The sequence below is a fragment of the Lolium perenne genome, chromosome 6, assembly GCF_019359855.2.
Source record: "Lolium perenne isolate Kyuss_39 chromosome 6, Kyuss_2.0, whole genome shotgun sequence".
NCBI lineage: Eukaryota > Viridiplantae > Streptophyta > Magnoliopsida > Poales > Poaceae > Lolium > Lolium perenne.
In genome coordinates this window covers 165,920,149-165,935,456 of record NC_067249.2, presented here as the reverse complement: position 1 = coordinate 165,935,456, position 15,308 = coordinate 165,920,149, and the positions used below count along the sequence as shown (strand labels likewise).

The following is a 15,308-nucleotide window of genomic DNA, read 5'->3' as shown; positions in this document are numbered from 1 at the left end:
CGCCAGTCGCCTAAGCGACTGGGCCCTAAGGCGACTGGGCCGTGATCCCAAGGAGGAGGTCCACACGGCTGAACAAGAAGATTACTTGCGAGAGGGATAGCGGATCCCGGATTAGTAGCAACTGATATGATTCGGAGTTATCTCCATGTAACCCTAGGCCGGGGGTGCTTATATAAACCCCCGAGCTTAAACCCTAGAGGACACCTTACTCGAGATCCAATCTCCCCCTGTAAGCTCTCGGCGTAGCCGCCGACTGAGCCCCCCCATTGTAATTCTCCACTGAGCAATAAAGATCTAGCAGGACGTAGGCCTTTTACTCTCCGGAGGGGCTGAACCTGGGTAAAACCCTTGCGTCTCTTGCACCTCGACCCGTAGATGGCAATGTTCCCTTCCCCTCGCATCAACGAAGTGCTACCCCCTGTAGCATCTGCCGTGGTTACATCCACGACAAGTGGGCATGACTTACTGCCTAGAGCAATGAGCTTCCGATTCTTTTGCGCCGCCTCCTCCACGAGCGCGGTCAATCGCTTAACCTCCGCCTGCAAAAATCCGAAAACAATGTCAAGGTCGATAAAAGAAGTCCAGACAGACAAAAGGAGACTCGACTCGCCCTTTCAGACCAAGTCGACCCTCGGGGACTGGGGGTGACTGGACTGCGAGTACAGAGATACTCACCACGTGTGCTTCACCAAGCGCCGTGTGGAGCTCAGTGAAGGTCAAGGTAGAGGTCGGCGGATGGCGCGACTCGGCCGCCTCTCCCGCCTGCATCACCACCTCAGTCGACGGCACCTTGCCCGTCCGCGTGTCGGCATCGCTAGGCGGGGCTCGGTCCCTAGCAGCCTTGGTCCGGCGCTCCTTCAGCGGCTCCGAGAGGCCGCCCTCCTCGACGATGTTTTCTTCGACCTCGGGCACCTTCTGGCCCTCGGTCGACCCGACGCCCGCCGACTCCTCCTCCACCACGGGTGGAACGGCGTCCGGTCCCATCTCTGAGCTCGCCGTGCCCCCGCGAACCATGCTGGGCAGGGGGAAGACTTCGGCGGTGGGCTCGGCGTGGCTGGCGTCCACCTTCTCAGCCCGGCTCGCGGTGACAGGCTCTTCCGGAGCCGACCCCGCGCCCCCGAGGTCGGAGGGCGCCGCTTTCTTCTCTGCGGCCTTCTTCTTCGCCTCAGCCGCCCTCGTGGCCGCCGCCCCAGTTGTGGCCGGTTTCGCCAAGGTCTTCTTCTTGGACCTGCAGGGGAGCAAGGTGAGTCGACACCCAATCCCGCCACAAAGAGAACAAGTTGGACGAGGAGCACTTACTTCACCGTGGGGATTGCCTTTACGCCCGAAACGGCCCGAGCTCCCGCATCGATCGCGTCCTTCAAAGGGCGCTAAAGCCTCATGGAACCTTCCAGGATAGTTGGGCGCAGTCGCTTCGACGGCGGCTCGGCCCCTTCCTTGGAAGGCTCCGCCTCGCCCTCCGGGCGAGAAGTCGCCTCCTCTTCAACCGCGCCCTGAGACGAGGACCCGGCGCCCCTCATCGACCCGCGCGGGAGTCGGATGAAGTCCCGCGCCTCGGAGTCCGACTCGGTGCGCTCCTCCTCGTCGTCAACCTCTTCTTCTTCGCCCTCGGTCATTTCCGGAGGCTCCTTCCCAGCGAGGGGGGGAAGGTGGTCAGCAATCTTCTGCCAGCGCTACATTCGAGTCAAGGAAACAAGTCAGAAAAGAAGAGACGTTATCATGGCATTCGGACTCACGGCACAAAGCGTTACCTGAGGCGCCGGGGCATCTTCGGAGTAGGGTTGCAGGCCGCCCTCGAAGGAGGTAAAGGTGGCTGTGGTGATCTTGGCGAGCGCCTTCCGATACTCGCTCTCGTCCCACTCGGTCGCCGTCGACCGGGTGCAGTCGTTTTGCCCCCGGTACTCCCACATGGGGTGAGCTCGGGAGTTCTCGGAGAAAAGAGAAGGGAATAGAGGAAGAATGTGGTGGAGTGATAAGCCCTAACCCCCGGGTTCGGCCTTTTATATCGCTGCACTCGCCCCAGATTAGCACCAAATCCGCCCGTTGATTCGCCGCGAGATTGCCGCCCCGAGATTAACGGTCAGGATCGGCGGCGGGATCAGCGGGACGGACGTTAAGGCTAGCCGTTAACAGTCACATCAGGCCCAACGGTCAACTCCATGCAAACGGTTCGCGCCTCGGTCAACGTGAAAACTAGCCGTTGCCTCCTCCACGCGTCCGCACACGGGACCTACGCCGACTGACTCAAGGCGACTGGCACGCGCCGACTGCCCTACGACGACTGGCATAACGCCGACTGTCATACGTCGAGTGGCTCATCAAGTTCGGGCAAGTGAAGACTAGCGATCTGTTGGAGTTTATTTCGGGAGCCCGGCGGCGATTCACCTTAATCCGCCTTAGTGTCTCTCCGCGACCCTCGCCGAATCTACGCTTCGTCACCACCGCGCTCGGGGACTACTGATGGGGATATGCCCATAGGGGGTGGGTCGCCAGTCCCACTCGCTATGAAGGCGAAGGCCCAGGAAGGATCGCCAGTCGCCTAACCGACTGGGCCCGAGGGCGACTGGGCCGAAGTCTTCAAAGGATGATTTGCATGGATTCGAGATAGAGATTGCTTGAGGAAGGGTGCGGTATCCCGGATTTGTAGTAACTGATATGATTCGGAGTTATCCCTTTGTAACCCTAGGCCGGGGGTGGAGATATAAACCCCCGGGCTAAACCCTAGAAGGACACATCATCTGAGATCCAATCTCTCCATTGTAAGCTCTTGGCTCCTCGCCGACTGAGCCCCCCCATTGTAATTCTCCACTGAGCAATAAAGATCTAGCAGGACGTAGGCCTTTTACTCTCCGGAGGGGCTGAACCTGGGTAAAACCCTTGCGTCTCTTGCACCTCGACCCGTAGATGGCGATGTTCCCTTCCCCTCGCATCAACGAAGTGCTACCCCCTGTAGCATCTGCCGTGGTCACATCCACGACAGCCAGCGTCCGTCTCTTCCTTGGAGCGCTTCGAGCGACGTCGGCTTCGGCTTCATGATCATCTCCATGTCCAGCTGCTTCTCTCCCTCCCTTGACCTTGGCGTCTCCTCCTCTCCGGGGTCTTGGTGCGCCTTGTACCTAATGACACATAGCACGTCGGCATGAGGTAGCAATCCATCCAAAGGGGTACCAAGATCAAGGGTGGTGAGGAGCGAGTTCACCTCATCATGTAGAGCCTTGACTCGGGCTCGTGTCATCGGTCCACTTGGGGGACTTGTTGGTCTTGGTGTGGAGGTGACCGAAGGCCACCCCGCATCACCTACACAATTAATGGTGTTTGTCATCCAACAAGAGAGTGTAGAGTGGTTTTATTATGTGATCAATGTTGAGAGTGTCCACTAGTGAAAGTATGATCCCTAGGCCTTGTTTCCAAGCATCGAAACTCCGTTTATTTACTATTCTGTTGCATGTTTACTCGCTGCCATATTTTATTCAGATTGTTATTACCACTCATATTCATCCATATCACTTGTATTTCACTATCTCTTCGCCGAACTAGTGCACCTATACATCTGACAAGTGTATTAGGTGTGTTGGGGACACAAGAGACTTCCTGTATCGTAATTGCAGGGTTGCTTGAGAGGGATATCTTTGACCTCTTCCTCCCTGAGTTCGATAAACCTTGGGTGATTCACTTAACGGAAACTTGCTGATGTTCTACAAACCTATTAAATTAATTCTTTTTGCAAATTGACCCTTTTGAACATATCTAATATTTGTAACAAACATAGTTACTCTAGCACGAAATAAATATATAGTTTAATATTATTTTGCATTTTCTTTGTTTTACATGATTATGTGTTTTATTTGGCTCTTTATTTGCAATGGTTGTTTATTGCGTGTAATTTTTCCATGCGTTAGATTTATTCGGAGTGCGAGTGAAATTCACAAGGAAGAAATCATCGTCAAATTTTAAGGCAAGTTACACCTTTGTTCATATGTTTGTCCCATGTTTTCTACTATGCATGTCTTTTTCCTTCAAATGATTAGTATGCATGTGTAGGATGTTTTGGTAGATTTTACTTGGTAAATATTTTACAAGTTCGCGTGCTATTTTGTAGATTGCCATGAGTAGAAGTATTACTTAGTAATATTTCCACTTGATATCATGGCCATAGGAATCCCTAAATTTTTCTAAGTGCTATGCTTATGCTACGTAAATATCAAAAGGGGTTCGAAACAAGAAAATTTTCTAAGTACTTGAGCTCTGTTTATGAGCGCAACTTTTCTCCCAAAAGTCCTCTTCAAAATAAAATTAAGTTGTCATCTGGGCGGAATGGTTTTGACGGGACAACGAGTGTGGAGATTGGTGGAGGACTGCCGCCCAGGATCAAAGAAATCTGCCATGTTCCAGATGTCAGAAGCTTCCAGTGCAACCACAATAAAATATGGGCTCTGTCTTGGCTAAGTACTTAGTGGGAAACCTCGCCTGGGTACCGCCATTGGGAGGAATTTTGGGCACGGGCGGATCCGGAAGGTAGAGGGGCTACTAAGGAAAAGCTTCGTCGTGACCTTGTCCTGGCCTTAATGAAGATGAAAAGTTTTGGCGAAAAGGCTTGGTTGTGAATTGTGGGTAAAGAGCGCAACCTCTCGAGAGTGTTAACCTGATCGATCAGCCGTGTCCACGGTAAAAGGACAATTTGAGCATCTGAAGGATGGAGCCTCTGAATGATTTCCTCTCTCTTTTCAAACAAGTTTTTAAAACCCTATGGCGTGTGTAATATCGTTCATAGGTGGGTTTTGGGGCCTTGGTGTGTAATATCCAAGTGCTCGGGACTTGGTGTGTAACATCCAAGTGTTTGGACTTGGTGTGTCATATCCAAGTGTTAGGTTGATTTGGATACTTGGTGTGTAATATCCATGTGCTCCACTCGGCCAATATTATTTATCAAAATTTTGCAAAGTAGGGTAAAAGATTTTCTCTTTAACTTTGTAAAAAAATTGGCTTTACGCAAATAAAATCTCAAGCCTCCTCTTGTCTGCCTTGCATGTAGATGTAGTCAATTTTCCTCTTCTCGGTGTAATTTGCCATACATTCAAAGTATTGACCACTCTCGTGGCTGCAACCTTTCATGTTGCAGGTTGTTCGACGAATTGTGAGAATGCGTAGGTCGCGAGTCTGCACTCAACCAGCCTGTGGCATTGATGGGACTCTAAGATGTTATTTCGTTTTCCGTTGTATTGAGCTAGCCTTTGGCTATGCAAGTTGTAATTATTTGTACTCTGGATTATTCGAATCGTGTAATAAAGACTTGTGTTTTACATGATAATTCATCGACTGTGAGTGCTAGCTAATGATCCAGGGACTAGCATGTTTAATCACAGGGACTTTGGATCCTACCAGATCCGGGGTCGTTACAAATGGTATCAGAGCACATGTTGACTGTAGGACGTGACCTTAGCCATGGAAAACCTTAGAACTAATAATTTCTAAGTAATTTATGAAATACTCTAGTACTACTCATCTTCTATCTTGAGGGTATGAACATTTTCTAACCCTTCTCTTTTCAAAAATAATAGTTGATCCATAGCCACTTCAAGAGACTTCTCAAGATGATATCTTACACCAGATGATATCTTACACCAGGTTAGATCTACGATGTTCCCGGCAAGGACGCTTCAACAATAATCTACTGAATACTCTGAAGACCTTGAAGCAATATGAAGATTTAGAAGACTACAAAACTACAAAGACACTTCTCAAGACTATAAAGACTATGAAGATTTCAAGTTCTCTATTAGGAGCGATAAAATGTGAGTTGTCATTTTTTTTATTTTGTTGACAACAACAAAAAAACAAATTCAAAATAAAGTTGTTTGTATGGGGTACCAACGTATCTTTCTCTTTCTTTCTATAGTCTATTCTCCCCTATCTTAAACCCTGAGACAATGGATTCACGATGAGGATAAGACTTGGAGACTAGAAGAACGTCGAAAACATGGAGAAGGACTACAAAACAACAGACACAAAGAAAATGATCTTCTATCTTAATTGAAACCCGGAGAAGATCACTCAACATGGTGTCCTAAGAAGAAAGCCTTTGAAGTCCAACTTGAAGCAATCGTCACATCAAGGTGGTACCAAGACAACCTCAAGTCTTCTTCCACGTGTACGACACAAAATGATGACATCAAGGCGTGCTAAAAGATAGATGATTTGAAGAATTTCAAATGATGGAGCACAATTCTCACATACCGTAAGCGACTTTCTTTTAAGGGTGGTAGCACCCTAGTTTCTCCCTAAACCCTTTCTTTCTTTCTAACCTTCTCGAATCTCGAGGACGAGATTCCTTTTAAGGGTGGTAGTCTGTAACATCCCAAAATTTTCCTAATTTTGGAATGTTAAAATTATTAAATTAAGTTGATTGAATTGTTTGACTTTGATTGAAATTATGAATGAAAAGAAATTTTGATGACTTGTTTGAACTTTATTTTTCAATTTTTTTTAAAAAAAATTATACGAGTGGATTAACATGACTATCCAAAAAAAATTCATTTTTGTTTCAACCACTTGGTTTCTTTAGTTTGAGCTAAAATAATTACCCAACCATACTAAATGTATGAAGAGAGGGAATAAAATGACTTTCCCAAATTATGGTGGATTAATGCTTGATATGCCTGTTTGATTATTATTTGAATTTTTGGATCTTTCTAAATATTTTCCAATGTTTCACGAGAGGAAATAATATGACACTTCCAATTAAGAGTAAAGTTTGGAGAAGCTTATGTTCGGTGTTATTTGCATCTAAGTAACATTCTGTATTTTGGGAAAATCAAAGAGAGATGATAATATGATTTCATCATGATTAATGTTGGATTTACTTTATATTTTAAAGCTCATTTAAAAATGATTTATCTTGTATTTCATGTATGTTTGTGTTTGTTTGGATTGATTGATCGATCGATATAACTAAACGCTAAAACCTATTTTTAGAAATAATGCCTACGTAGCCCTCGTAGGCCAAAGGGAATAAAATAAATTTTAAAAACTACATATCAAGCTTGAACAATGTTCATTAGGTTCAATAACACTATTTTTGATTTTTCTTTTACAAATTTATCTAAGCTTGTTTGATTGAGTTTAAAGAAAAATAGAATGAGAAAAAGAAAATGGTATGTACCTTACCTGTACATGAACCAACCAATGCCCAGGTGGCATGCGCCCCGCACGACCGCAGCGGCCGAGGCCGGACCAGGCAGCAGCGAACGACCAGCTCCCCCTTTTCTCTTTGCCCTTTCTAATTCTTTTTTTTTCCTTCTCTGCCGATGCTGACAGCTGGGGTCCACGTATCGTCTTCAACCTGCTGGCCGAAGTTCGACGAGAACACGAAACTACAACCAACCCAAAATCCCCAGAAATTCGCTACAATTCCGTTCGATTTCGTTGCCCCTACTCCACGAAAACCCCTCTATATAATCCCCCGCAGCAACCTCTCTCGGTTTTTCGAAAAAGCACAAACTCTAAACCACCCGAGAGCTCAAACCGATCTCGCCGGAGTTCCGCCGCTGCAAACTGGAGTCGACGTTCGAGGACCTCTCTGCCTCCCCTCTTCTTTCTAACCTTTCTAGATCGTCGACCGCACTCTCCTCACCCTTTTTTTCCGTCGCACAGGACCATGGGAACGAAACGCCGGAGTTTCGCCGGACTTCGCTGACTCCAGCTGGGAATAGCAGCTGCTTAGGACGACTCCGACAGACTCCGTTGACGCACGCGGCACCACCAAGGAGAGGAGAACCCCATCAAGGTCTTCGCCAAGCCGGGAAGCACCAGTACACCGTCGCCTTCCGCACCTGACCGCCGCGACCATCTCCTCCGTCGTCCACCGGTAACATTCCGTATAGAGCTAGCATTATTTATACGTATCAGAGAATCCGTAGCAGCACATGTCCGTGCAATGTTTTTTTTTCCGCGTGCACGATCCAATCGATCAGTTGTAGAGTAGAGCTAGCTCCGGTCAAACTTCAAAATTTTGCATCTTTAAATCTGAACCTTATTTTTAAATGTTAGTTCTTGCGATGAATTTATAATTAAATTATCTACACATTGATACTAATTTTGCAAATTATAGAATTTTTAAGTTTATCTGTTAAAATATGTTAGCACGTTAAATTCTGTCACGTTCACGACGTGTCGCCGGAGCCGCCGAGCCAATCTGAAGCCGAAGCCCAGCCGAAGCTGAAGCCGAGGAGCGCCACATCCGTCTGATCGAGATCCGATGCTTCGGGACGCGTTGCGTCCGTGCGTAAAAACAACGAAATCTGAATACTTCCGAAAATCATAATTAAATAACCGTAACTCCGTTTTAATCCATTCTTTTTGTGTTAGTTTCAGAATTACATTATCTACACCTTGAAGCTGGAATTTTTGAATTATAAGTAACTATTTTCACGTTTATAATATTGAATCTTAAACCTCAATTTGAACATATTTGGAGTTATATAAATCCTATTAAATTAATTCTTTTTGCAAATTGACCCTTTTGAACATATCTAATATTTGTAACAAACATAGTTACTCTAGCACGAAATAAATATATAGTTTAATATTATTTTGCATTTTCTTTGTTTTACATGATTATGTGTTTTATTTGGCTCTTTATTTGCAATGGTTGTTTATTGCGTGTAATTTTTCCATGCGTTAGATTTATTCGGAGTGCGAGTGAAATTCACAAGGAAGAAATCATTGTCAAATTTTAAGGCAAGTTACACCTTTGTTCATATGTTTGTCCCATGTTTTCTACTATGCATGTCTTTTTCCTTCAAATGATTAGTATGCATGTGTAGGATGTTTTGGTAGATTTTACTTGGTAAATATTTTACAAGTTCGCGTGCTATTTTGTAGATTGCCATGAGTAGAAGTATTACTTAGTAATATTTCCACTTGATATCATGGCCATAGGAATCCCTAAATTTTTCTAAGTGCTATGCTTATGCTACGTAAATATCAAAAGGGGTTCGAAACAAGAAAATTTTCTAAGTACTTGAGCTCTGTTTATGAGCGCAACTTTTCTCCCAAAAGTCCTCTTCAAAATAAAATTAAGTTGTCATCTGGGCGGAATGGTTTTGACGGGACAACGAGTGTGGAGATTGGTGGAGGACTGCCGCCCAGGATCAAAGAAATCTGCCATGTTCCAGATGTCAGAAGCTTCCAGTGCAACCACAATAAAATATGGGCTCTGTCTTGGCTAAGTACTTAGTGGGAAACCTCGCCTGGGTACCGCCATTGGGAGGAATTTTGGGCACGGGCGGATCCGGAAGGTAGAGGGGCTACTAAGGAAAAGCTTCGTCGTGACCTTGTCCTGGCCTTAATGAAGATGAAAAGTTTTGGCGAAAAGGCTTGGTTGTGAATTGTGGGTAAAGAGCGCAACCTCTCGAGAGTGTTAACCTGATCGATCAGCCGTGTCCACGGTAAAAGGACAATTTGAGCATCTGAAGGATGGAGCCTCTGAATGATTTCCTCTCTCTTTTCAAACAAGTTTTTAAAACCCTATGGCGTGTGTAATATCGTTCATAGGTGGGTTTTGGGGCCTTGGTGTGTAATATCCAAGTGCTCGGGACTTGGTGTGTAACATCCAAGTGTTTGGACTTGGTGTGTCATATCCAAGTGTTAGGTTGATTTGGACACTTGGTGTGTAATATCCATGTGCTCCACTCGGCCAATATTATTTATCAAAATTTTGCAAAGTAGGGTAAAAGATTTTCTCTTTAACTTTGTAAAAAAATTGGCTTTACGCAAATAAAATCTCAAGCCTCCTCTTGTCTGCCTTGCATGTAGATGTAGTCAATTTTCCTCTTCTCGGTGTAATTTGCCATACATTCAAAGTATTGACCACTCTCGTGGCTGCAACCTTTCATGTTGCAGGTTGTTCGACGAATTGTGAGAATGCGTAGGTCGCGAGTCTGCACTCAACCAGCCTGTGGCATTGATGGGACTCCAAGATGTTATTTCGTTTTCCGTTGTATTGAGCTAGCCTTTGGCTATGCAAGTTGTAATTATTTGTACTCTGGATTATTCGAATCGTGTAATAAAGACTTGTGTTTTACATGATAATTCATCGACTGTGAGTGCTAGCTAATGATCCAGGGACTAGCATGTTTAATCACAGGGACTTTGGATCCTACCAGATCCGGGGTCGTTACAAATGGTATCAGAGCACATGTTGACTGTAGGACGTGACCTTAGCCATGGAAAACCTTAGAACTAATAATTTCTAAGTAATTTATGAAATACTCTAGTACTACTCATCTTCTATCTTGAGGGTATGAACATTTTCTAACCCTTCTCTTTTCAAAAATAATAGTTGATCCATAGCCACTTCAAGAGACTTCTCAAGATGATATCTTACACCAGATGATATCTTACACCAGGTTAGATCTACGATGTTCCCGGCAAGGACGCTTCAACAATAATCTACTGAATACTCTGAAGACCTTGAAGCAATATGAAGATTTAGAAGACTACAAAACTACAAAGACACTTCTCAAGACTATAAAGACTATGAAGATTTCAAGTTCTCTATTAGGAACCAAACCTAGATAGACTCCGCTACAACGTTAGGAGCGATAAAATGTGAGTTGTCATTTTTTTTATTTTGTTGACAACAACAAAAAAAAAATTCAAAATAAAGTTGTTTGTATGGGGTACCAACGTATCTTTCTCTTTCTTTCTATAGTCTATTCTCCCCTATCTTAAACCCTGAGACAATGGATTCACGATGAGGATAAGACTTGGAGACTAGAAGAACGTCGAAAACATGGAGAAGGACTACAAAACAACAGACACAAAGAAAATGATCTTCTATCTTAATTGAAACCCGGAGAAGATCACTCAACATGGTGTCCTAAGAAGAAAGCCTTTGAAGTCCAACTTGAAGCAATCGTCACATCAAGGTGGTACCAAGACAACCTCAAGTCTTCTTCCACGTGTACGACACAAAATGATGACATCAAGGCGTGCTAAAAGATAGATGATTTGAAGAATTTCAAATGATGGAGCACAATTCTCACATACCCTAAGCGACTTTCTTTTAAGGGTGGTAGCACCCTAGTTTCTCCCTAAACCCTTTCTTTCTTTCTAACCTTCTCGAATCTCGAGGACGAGATTTCTTTTAAGGGTGGTAGTCTGTAACATCCCAAAATTTTCCTAATTTTGGAATGTTAAAATTATTAAATTAAATTGATTGAATTGTTTGACTTTGATTGAAATTATGAATGACAAGAAATTTTGATGACTTGTTTGAACTTTATTTTTCAATCTTGCAAAAAAAAAATTATACGAGTGGATTAACATGACTATCCAAAAAAAATTCATTTTTGTTTCAACCACTTGGTTTCTTTAGTTTGAGCTAAAATAATTACCCAACCATACTAAATGTATGAAGAGAGGGAATAAAATGACTTTCCCAAATTATGGTGGATTAATGCTTGATATGCCTGTTTGATTATTATTTGAATTTTTGGATCTTTCTAAATATTTTGCAATGTTTCACGAGAGGAAATAATATGACACTTCCAATTAAGAGTAAAGTTTGGAGAAGCTTCTGTTCGGTGTTATTTGCATCTAAGTAACATTCTGTATTTTGGGAAAATCAAAGAGAGATGATAATATGATTTCATCATGATTAATGTTGGATTTACTTTATATTTTAAAGCTCATTTAAAAATGATTTATCTTGTATTTCATGTATGTTTGTGTTTGTTTGGATTGATTGATCGATCGATATAACTAAACGCTAAAACCTATTTTTAGAAATAATGCCTACGTAGCCCTCGTAGGCCAAAGGGAATAAAATAAATTTTAAAAACTACATATCAAGCTTGAACAATGTTCATTAGGTTCAATAACACTATTTTTTATTTTTCTTTTACAAATTTATCTAAGCTTGTTTGATTGAGTTTAAAGAAAAATAGAATGAGAAAAAGAAAATGGTATGTACCTTACCTGTACATGAACCAACCAATGCCCAGGTGGCATGCGCCCCGCACGACCGCAGCGGCCGAGGCCGGACCAGGCAGCAGCGAACGACCAGCTCCCCCTTTTCTCTTTGCCCTTTCTAATTCTTTTTTTTTCCTTCTCTGCCGATGCTGACAGCTGGGGTCCACGTATCGTCTTCAACCTGCTGGCCGAAGTTCGACGAGAACACGAAACTACAACCGACCCAAAATCCCCAGAAATTCGCTACAATTCCGTTCGATTTCGTTGCCCCTACTCCACGAAAACCCCTCTATATAATCCCCCGCAGCAACCTCTCTCGGTTTTTCGAAAAAGCACAAACTCTAAACCACCCGAGAGCTCAAACCGATCTCGCCGGAGTTCCGCCGCTGCAAACTGGAGTCGACGTTCGAGGACCTCTCTGCCTCCCCTCTTCTTTCTAACCTTTCTAGATCGTCGACCGCACTCTCCTCACCCTTTTTTTCCGTCGCACAGGACCATGGGAACGAAACGCCGGAGTTTCGCCGGACTTCGCTGACTCCAGCTGGGAATAGCAGCTGCTTAGGACGACTCCGACAGACTCCGTTGACGCACGCGGCACCACCAAGGAGAGGAGAACCCCATCAAGGTCTTCGCCAAGCCGGGAAGCACCAGTACACCGTCGCCTTCCGCACCTGACCGCCGCGACCATCTCCTCCGTCGTCCACCGGTAACATTCCGTATAGAGCTAGCATTATTTATACGTATCAGAGAATCCGTAGCAGCACATGTCCGTGCAATGTTTTTTTTTCCGCGTGCACGATCCAATCGATCAGTTGTAGAGTAGAGCTAGCTCCGGTCAAACTTCAAAATTTTGCATCTTTAAATCTGAACCTTATTTTTAAATGTTAGTTCTTGCGATGAATTTGTAATTAAATTATCTACACATTGATACTAATTTTGCAAATTATAGAATTTTTAAGTTTATCTGTTAAAATATGTTAGCACGTTAAATTCTGTCACGTTCACGACGTGTCGCCGGAGCCGCCGAGCCAATCTGAAGCCGAAGCCCAGCCGAAGCTGAAGCCGAGGAGCGCCACATCCGTCTGATCGAGATCCGATGCTTCGGGACGCGTTGCGTCCGTGCGTAAAAACAACGAAATCTGAATACTTCCGAAAATCATAATTAAATAACCGTAACTCCGTTTTAATCCATTCTTTTTGTGTTAGTTTCAGAATTACATTATCTACACCTTGAAGCTGGAATTTTTGAATTATAAGTAACTATTTTCACGTTTATAATATTGAATCTTAAACCTCAATTTGAACATATTTGGAGTTATATAAATCCTATTAAATTAATTCTTTTTGCAAATTGACCCTTTTGAACATATCTAATATTTGTAACAAACATAGTTACTCTAGCACGAAATAAATATATAGTTTAATATTATTTTGCATTTTCTTTGTTTTACATGATTATGTGTTTTATTTGGCTCTTTATTTGCAATGGTTGTTTATTGCGTGTAATTTTTCCATGCGTTAGATTTATTCGGAGTGCGAGTGAAATTCACAAGGAAGAAATCATCGTCAAATTTTAAGGCAAGTTACACCTTTGTTCATATGTTTGTCCCATGTTTTCTACTATGCATGTCTTTTTCCTTCAAATGATTAGTATGCATGTGTAGGATGTTTTGGTAGATTTTACTTGGTAAATATTTTACAAGTTCGCGTGCTATTTTGTAGATTGCCATGAGTAGAAGTATTACTTAGTAATATTTCCACTTGATATCATGGCCATAGGAATCCCTAAATTTTTCTAAGTGCTATGCTTATGCTACGTAAATATCAAAAGGGGTTCGAAACAAGAAAATTTTCTAAGTACTTGAGCTCTGTTTATGAGCGCAACTTTTCTCCCAAAAGTCCTCTTCAAAATAAAATTAAGTTGTCTTCTGGGCGGAATGGTTTTGACGGGACAACGAGTGTGGAGATTGGTGGAGGACTGCCGCCCAGGATCAAAGAAATCTGCCATGTTCCAGATGTCAGAAGCTTCCAGTGCAACCACAATAAAATATGGGCTCTGTCTTGGCTAAGTACTTAGTGGGAAACCTCGCCTGGGTACCGCCATTGGGAGGAATTTTGGGCACGGGCGGATCCGGAAGGTAGAGGGGCTACTAAGGAAAAGCTTCGTCGTGACCTTGTCCTGGCCTTAATGAAGATGAAAAGTTTTGGCGAAAAGGCTTGGTTGTGAATTGTGGGTAAAGAGCGCAACCTCTCGAGAGTGTTAACCTGATCGATCAGCCGTGTCCACGGTAAAAGGACAATTTGAGCATCTGAAGGATGGAGCCTCTGAATGATTTCCTCTCTCTTTTCAAACAAGTTTTTAAAACCCTATGGCGTGTGTAATATCGTTCATATGTGGGTTTTGGGGCCTTGGTGTGTAATATCCAAGTGCTCGGGACTTGGTGTGTAAAATCCAAGTGTTTGGACTTGGTGTGTCATATCCAAGTGTTAGGTTGATTTGGACACTTGGTGTGTAATATCCATGTGCTCCACTCGGCCAATATTATTTATCAAAATTTTGCAAAGTAGGGTAAAAGATTTTCTCTTTAACTTTGTAAAAAAATTGGCTTTACGCAAATAAAATCTCAAGCCTCCTCTTGTCTGCCTTGCATGTAGATGTAGTCAATTTTCCTCTTCTCGGTGTAATTTGCCATACATTCAAAGTATTGACCACTCTCGTGGCTGCAACCTTTCATGTTGCAGGTTGTTCGACGAATTGTGAGAATGCGTAGGTCGCGAGTCTGCACTCAACCAGCCTGTGGCATTGATGGGACTCCAAGATGTTATTTCGTTTTCCGTTGTATTGAGCTAGCCTTTGGCTATGCAAGTTGTAATTATTTGTACTCTGGATTATTCGAATCGTGTAATAAAGACTTGTGTTTTACATGATAATTCATCGACTGTGAGTGCTAGCTAATGATCCAGGGACTAGCATATTTAATCACAGGGACTTTGGATCCTACCAGATCCGGGGTCGTTACAGAATCACTGGACGACATTTGTTGTTTAATCGTAGATGGATATAAACCCATTGCAATGGAACCTCCACCATGTCAACACATTCCATGGTTCCATTGCCAACCACATAGTCATATTCATAGTTATGAAAGTAGTACCTTTGCTTTTCATGCAGGAGTGATAAGTATAGTACTTTGCAAGTAATTTGGTAAAAATACTCAAATGACATGAGCAAGCGATGAACTTGCCTGAAGACTGCAAAGTGTTGCAGTTCGATGGTGTGGACTGACCCTTGTCCTCTGTTGCTAAAAAGTAGCATCATTGTCCGATAAGGGCAA

At 43.5% G+C, this 15,308-nt stretch overlaps 2 long non-coding RNA genes across 2 annotated transcripts; both read left to right on the top strand.

Annotated features, from left to right (window-relative positions):
* The first annotated feature begins 7,333 nt into the window (after window positions 1-7,333).
* On the top strand, window positions 7,334-10,089 carry LOC127307018 (uncharacterized). Its single transcript, XR_007855072.2, has 2 exons — window positions 7,334-7,864; window positions 9,901-10,089. It is a non-coding gene; the product is annotated as an uncharacterized lncRNA (long non-coding RNA).
* Window positions 10,090-12,143: 2,054 nt separating this feature from the next.
* LOC139829891 (uncharacterized) lies at window positions 12,144-14,904 on the top strand. Its single transcript, XR_011747420.1, has 3 exons — window positions 12,144-12,679; window positions 13,496-13,551; window positions 14,716-14,904. It is a non-coding gene; the product is annotated as an uncharacterized lncRNA (long non-coding RNA).
* The last annotated feature ends 404 nt before the right edge of the window (window positions 14,905-15,308 follow it).